Source organism: Equus caballus, chromosome 18 (genome assembly GCF_041296265.1).
Source record: "Equus caballus isolate H_3958 breed thoroughbred chromosome 18, TB-T2T, whole genome shotgun sequence".
NCBI lineage: Eukaryota > Metazoa > Chordata > Mammalia > Perissodactyla > Equidae > Equus > Equus caballus.
Genome location: NC_091701.1, coordinates 12,793,617 through 12,800,740, shown reverse-complemented (window position 1 = coordinate 12,800,740; position 7,124 = coordinate 12,793,617). Strand labels below are relative to the sequence as shown.

Below are 7,124 nucleotides of genomic sequence, written 5' to 3'. Positions count from 1 at the left end.
TGGGAAAAAGTTTTCTTCCTGATGCTCACCCCATACGCAAAGGTGTGCAGAGCAAGGTACTTTCCCGGGCGGGAGAGGAGATAGAGAGGGGAAAGTGCCAAACATCTGGCTCGTGAAACCAGAGTTCTAAAGGAAATTCCAACTGTCAGCGAGGCCCTGAATGAAAGGCAGACAAGGACCGGAGCATCTTTGTTCTGTTTCTCATCGTTTGCCAACGGCTGCCCAGTGACCTACGTCCCAAGAAGGATGAGTTTTTCGGGGAGCTGGGGGAGGGAGGGTGTAAACATCCAAGTCAGGGGAAGCAATTAGGCAAGGAACAGATCAGGTACAAGTTGTATCAGAGACGACCACATGAGAGACAGGCTGAACCAAGATGCTCCCTGGAGGAGGGGGAGACTGGGCATCAGGAGGCAGAGCTGGGGCAACCCGAGCCCCCCTCACAGAGGCAGGGGCCATCACTCACTGTCAGGGCGTTTCCAGGGGCAGAAATGCAGACCTGCGGGTGGTGCCAGCCCGTAATTACCCACTCCCTTTCCTGCACTTTTAAACTCTTGTGGTAGGTATTCATCAGCAGCTCATTTCCAGCGAAAGAACCTGACTTTTCGAAATTAATACGTGCTTGTTAGCTCTGCCCTAAGTCAATGTATCATGTTAATTACACTTGGCAATAAGAAATCGCTCGTTTGGGAAAGCAAGTTGGTGCAGGAAGCTTGTTATGACTGATGAGTGTCGGAAATGTTCTGGGGAGGCAGCTGTGGGGCATCTAGGGGGCATCCTTTGGGCTGGGAGCCAGAGGGCTTGGCGGTGAGTGCGGCCCTGCCATTCACCTCCCCGGAGAGGACCCAATGTGCCTTTGCAGGCCCTGAGGATCCCACCTGTAAGATGGAGATCCAGACCTTAACTGGCAGGGATGTCCTGACATGGCAAATGTGAAAGGCCCCGGGGCTTATCAGCCACTCAATACATGTGAGCATACTGGGCATCTTCCTTTTGCCTCCCAGATCCACAATCTCCGCCCCTCGACACTCTGTGCCCGGAGGCTGACCTGCAATCGGCTTCCCCCGCACATGGCTCCCAGTTGGGTGGGCCAAGGGCGAGCACCAGCAGGGTGAGGGGAGGCAGGGAAGAGAGCAAGACTGAGATGCCCATTTTCCTGAGGCTCCCTCCCTCTGGGGACCCTGAAGATTAACTGCACCCCACAGAGGAGGTCATAGCTCCTGCTGGGCTGACCTCTCAGGAGCCATCTCTCTCTCCATGTTCTGGTGTTGGCTCCCTCCCTTTGTGGCTTCCCTACCTTTGTCCACCCTTTTGAAATAGTCCCTTAATTAAACCCTCCCCCAGTGATCCCAATCTGAGGGTGCCATTTGCTCCCTTCTTGCAGAGCAGTCTGGTAGGAGAGACCTGGGGCAGAAAGAGCGGTCACCAGCAGTGGTATCTGGGCCTGCAGGGACCTGGGCAGGAGGTCAGCCAAGGCCACCGCCCAGGGCCTTGGGCAAGCAGAACCAGCAGGAGCAACCCCGATACCCCAAGGCCTGGGGGATAAAAGGGTAGGGCAGGGCAGGCCTGAGGAGCTCACAGCAGGAGAAGAGCCTCGGGGAGGGAGAAGAGGCGGGATTAGACACCCACCTCCTGCATCTCACCGTCTGCCCACTCGCGCCTCCAGCCTGGCCGAGGCGACCACACCTCTGTTCTCAAGATGCCCCCTTTGCAGCCCTGAGGTCCAGCCCCGGGGACTTCATTTCTATGTAGTCACATGGCTACATTGGCAGAGGGGCGCAGAAAAAGGACGGAGAGTGAGAAAGGCTGCATCTTCAGCAGGAAAACGTTAAAAATGGAAATCAGAAATTTAAAGGGTGGTCAGAGAGCAGGTGATACAGAGAGCAACTGGTTTACGTTTGTTCAATGCTACGAATAGAACTGGCACCAACTGTAGGCAGACTGTGCCCTGGCCTGCGTGGCATGAATTGAGGGGACACTTCTGGAAGATCCCCTCAACCTTCTCAGGAGGCCTGGATTCATACCAATGAGATGTTTTCCCCACGTGAATCTTTATTAAAGGCAAACAAGACTTTAAGAGAGTGAATTGGAAACCTTGCTCCTCAGTTCCTCCAGAATTCTAGAAAGGGACCTAAAAAATGCCTTTAGGGGAGAGGAAGGTAAGAGAAGGATGTCTGGTGGGCAGGGGTCCCTCTCCCACCATGGCACCAATTCTTCTTTCATCTGTTTCGCTAGAGGTAAGGAATTTTACAAATCACTGATTTTAAAAAAGTACCGTTGACTTCCTGGATTAATAAGTTTATAAGAGTCTACGGCAGAGTTAAGAGACTAGGTTAGGAATGGCAATTTAAAACATGGCCATAAATTCTTTGACACCCCTCCCACAGTGACACTGTCTACAGCCCCTCCCCTTGAGCCCTGCCGGGCCTGTGACCAACTTGATCTATGGTGTATGGCAGAAATGACACTGATTCTCAAGGCTGAGTCAGAAAAGGCTTGACGGCATCTTCTTTGTTCCCTGGACCACGCCTTCCTAAAGCTGGGATCCACTGTGTGAGAAGTCTAATGGCTCGGGGACCACCATGTTGGAGGGCCTCAAACGGACATTCTGACCAGTGGTCCCAGTGGGCCCATCTGCAGCCACCCTGGCCAGATGCCGGGCATGGGAGTGAAGAAGCCATCTCCATGTGCCTCCTCCAGCCCCAGTGGCTCCAGCCCCCTCTTCAGAAAGAGCTAAGCTGTCCCCACTGTGCCCTTTCTGAACTCCTATCTATACCCACTCATGAAATGATGGTTCTTCTCGTCCACTAATGTTTGGCAGAGTTGGCTACACAGAGACAGACCACTGGAGCCCTAGAAAAAGAAGAAGGAAAGGCACTGATGAGGAGGTGCTTCAAACCCTCTGATGGTTCTTTTTTTCTGTTCAAGCTCCTTGTAGGCCCTCACGCAACCTGTTTGTGGTCTGGCCTCACCCACCTCTCCTGCCCCAGTTTGCCCCACAGTGCATCAACCTTTGCTACCTGCAGTGTCCTTAACACTCAACAGTGTGGTCCCTGCCTCTCTCCTTTTTCTCTACCCAGAATGCCCTTACCCAACCCCTGCACTCACCTGAAAAACTCCTGTTCATTCTCTACAACTAAACACCCGTGGCATCTCCCCCAGGCAGCCTTCCTGGACTCCCTACCTCTATGCTGATGATGATTATACCTTTGCTTGTCCCTGTAGTAACACTATCATCCATCTGTCTTCTCTATGATCCTATGACCACCATCACCACAGCGTCTTTGTCCCTCTCCTTTCTAATACCTGGGGCATAGTCACTCTTACTTCATATTTGTTCAATAAATGCATGAATACAGAACTTCAAACTCCATCCTCCCAACTGTGGACCTTTAGTCAAATTCCTCAACCTTTCTGATCCCAACTAGGCAGAGCTGACGTGATGCAGGTAAAGTGCATGTAGCTGTAATTGTTACCTCAGCCCCATTTACCAACAGTTGTTTATGTCAGTGATTCTGTAGCTTACAAAGGTGGAAAGTGAGGGCAAGGAAGCCCGTTGTTCTAAGGGGGCCTTGACTAAGTACTGCCTGCGTTCCTAAGACTCAGGCAGGAAGGAGAAAAGGGACGCAAAGAAGGGGGAGCCGAGGGCACCCCTCCCAGAGAGCCAGCGGCACCACACACGTGGAGCTAACGTCAGGACGTCAGCTTGGCCTGACCTGCTAGGGGCAAGGCTGTGGTCAGGCTGTCTGGCGTGTCCGGATGTGAGTGTCATTCCACAATATCAACTTTGGGGACTTCATTAATTTTCCACGAGTTACCTTTTGTACTCAGGTGTTGTTTCATGCTCTTTGAAGATATCCTTCCAAAGTCACTCAGTTTTCTGCCCTCGCGGATTCTGCAGTCGCCAGTTGTTCCAAGTAGTAAGGGCACAAGAGGGGAAGAGATGCTGCGGTTTGGGGCAAGAGACAAGTGTCCCACAGTAAGCGTCAGCCTCCAGGCAGTGGGGCTGGGAGAACACGGGGTACGCACAGCATTGAAGGGAATCCAGTGGGGTCCTCAGCTGGCTCCTGTCATGTGCCAGTTACACTCAGGACAGGCCTCTGTCCTGGCAGGTAACGGGTTAACTCCAAGCTTGCCGCCCGTCTGTCTGTCTGTCCTCCTGACTGGCTTGTAAGTTCCAAGAGGGCAAAATGAGTTTGTCTGACTCACCTTTGGACGCTCAGTGTGTGTGTGTCAAATTCATTAATTATTCATCCTGTCGAGCAAGAAACATCACTCTGACCACAGCTGGGTCTTTGGAATACAAACTGACCTGGAGGTATCTTAATTATTCAATAATCACAGTTTCGAACGACAGAACATAAAAAAATGAAGGGATGTCAACAATCTAGGCCCTCCCTTCTTCAATGAGTATCTGAGGCTTAGAGAGAAAAACCAGGAAGAAAAGAAAGGAGAGAGGGGGCAGGAGCCTTCCAGTACACACCAGGCGCCCATTGCTTGACATCCATTGTACCATGGGACTTCACAGACACCCTGAAAATCTCCATTTTGCAGATGTGTAAACTGAGGCACGAAGCTCTGAAATAATGTTTTCAAAGTCACCAAGAGGTAGTAAGTAGCCAAGCCAGGACGCAGCCCCTGGTGTGTCTTCCTCAGGGTGTGTTTGAAGCCCTGAGCCATACTGTGGCTCCAGAGAAGACAACACGTGAGCAAGTTCCACAGGCAGGTAGACAGAGGCAGCACAGAGCCCGAAAAGTCAGAAAGATGCAGTTGGGGTAGAACTTCAGCTCAGCCGGGGAAGCCCCAGGGAGCAGGGCTGAGCCGTGAGACTGCCGGGACCGCTGAAGCTACTGGCCCACTGCCTTACGTCCGCCTGCTTCCCAGGCACAGGGGTCTCTGGGTTCCTGGGGGAGACCAAAGCCAGAGGGAGTTGGAGGCCCAGACCATTCTGTTCTAGGATGAGGCAGGGTTCTCGATGAGGCTTCCTCCACCACTTTTCCTTTGAGAGTCTATTTTTTGCCTTCTTTAACCAAGAATTCAATTATTTCCTTCCATAGAATATTCCAGCAGCATGATCTAAAGATAAGTGGATATCCAGAACTTCTTATCTGTTTGACCTTGGGGACGTTTCTTATCCTCTCAGTGCCTCTCTGCCCACATCGGTGAAAAGGGGCTCCTAACAGTGTCTATCTCCCAGCGTTGTTACAAGGTAATACCTGCAAAGCGTTCGGAATAACGCTTGTCACATACTGAGCACAACACAGATGTGCTGTTATCGTTATATTTTGTTTCTAATTCTTTCATCTTTATGGATTTTAAAAATAATTCATTGCTGCATTAGCCATTGTAACCTCATACTGGCTAATTTAGATAGATGTGGTTGTGACCTATTTTTCAAATAATTGTTTAAATTAAACAGTCCTGCTTATAACTTGCCAAGTGGCATATTTTATTGATGTTCTAAGTTTTGCATGTTTTTTCCTAAGTTGTGTCTAACATCATTTTATTCAGAGGATGAAAAATACTCCATCTGACAGACCACTAACTACATAATCGCTTTAAAGCAAATCTTAGCAGGTGGTTTTTTTCTCTTTTTTTCTGCCGAACCAATCATGGCAACATGTGTTTTCTGATGGACAAGAGGGAAAAAAAGGCTCTAATAGCTGTAAGCCCGTTCCACGTCTATATGAAAGTGAAACACAAAAAGGGAGTAAGAATTCTTGGCTGAAGTGAAGGAGACTCGAGATTCTATTTTTAGTACAGAAAAGTTCAGACCAGCAGCTCTGAAATGATTATATCTGCTACCTTCCAAATTACTGTAAGCCAGACGACGGAGTAACAAAAGACAAGAGTTACTTTCATATTAGCATCTATGTCATGTTTCATCAATCAGAGAAGAACTGTAATTACTTTGCTCTCTTTTTAGCAAACTTGAAAGCAAGAGAGTCATGAACTTATAAAGTAAATGTCCTCCTGTTTGGATAGCTATTGTTTTATAGGTAATTTGTTGCAGATTTTATTCAGATAACGTAATTATTTCCTTTCTTGCTCGTCTTCAATCCTACAGACCATTTCAAACAAACATAAGGGCTGCAGATGGAAACGTGGGTCCATGTTACAATCTAATTACTGTAATTTGCTGCAGGCAATGCATATCTGTTTATTGCCCAATGACTTGCACCCACCTCTCCAACCAAGTGTCACCTGGGTGGAAGAGAGTAGTGGTCAAGGGACACATGTTCCTGAACCTCCCTCGTCAGTAGGGGAGCACGGCGTGGTTTGGAGAATGGTGGCTAGGAAATATGGGTTTGGAGTCAGCTAACTCTGTAGTCATATCCTGCTGTCTATCTCCGGGCAAGATATTTAATGTTGCTAAAATTTCCTAGACTGTAAAATGAGGGTATTAACACCATCCTCAATGAATTTATTTGAAATTGAATTGAGGTCACACACACCCCACCCCCCAACATAGTACCTGACTCTAGTCACTTGTAGGAGGCAGTTAAGACGCGACCTCTTGCTGAGCGGAGCATCCTCTGCGCCTTGCCATTCCTGTTCCGGCATTCTGACTACCTAGCTGTTAGACTTCTCTGCCTGTAAGCTGGGAGAAATGTCTCCAGAGCGTATTTCCCTCATCCCCTCCTGTCTCTCCAAGAGGAAGCAGCAGCCTGCTGGCTATTCCCCAGGCTGGACTCAGAGAGGCAAAGTGAGCCGCTCCGAAGTTGGGTAGGAAAACTGGGACTGAAAGAGAGAAAGCGGCTGCCTTGAAGGCTTGGTTCCCTGAGTCCTTCCGCATTGAGTTACGTGCTCAGCATACGCTGCATCCGCTCCACGCACTTCTCACCGGTTTAGGAACCAGAGATGCCTCCAGGCAAGACTGCAGTCCAAACCGACAAATACACCTACCACCTCACGTTGCAGGAAATGGGACAGGCCACGTGGCTTCTCTCAGTCTTCTGAGGCGTACCCTGCATTGAAAAATAACTCATTCCCCAGGTGATGACACAGTTTGGGTGTGTCCATCTCTGAACTGATTCACTCTTTGATGAATTATTCTTGGCGGGATCATCCTTCCACATTGAAATCGTCCTTCAACCAGAGTCTCTAGACCTCATGAGCCCCTCTTG

The 7,124-nt window shown here is 49.5% G+C and overlaps 1 long non-coding RNA gene across 1 annotated transcript; it reads right to left on the bottom strand.

Moving 5' to 3' along the window:
* Window positions 1-2,029: 2,029 nt before the first annotated feature.
* Window positions 2,030-6,745, bottom strand: LOC138918705 (uncharacterized). Its single transcript, XR_011428406.1, has 3 exons — window positions 6,473-6,745; window positions 3,816-3,943; window positions 2,030-2,850 (listed from the first exon to the last, which is right to left on the bottom strand). It is a non-coding gene; the product is annotated as an uncharacterized lncRNA (long non-coding RNA).
* Window positions 6,746-7,124: the final 379 nt, after the last annotated feature.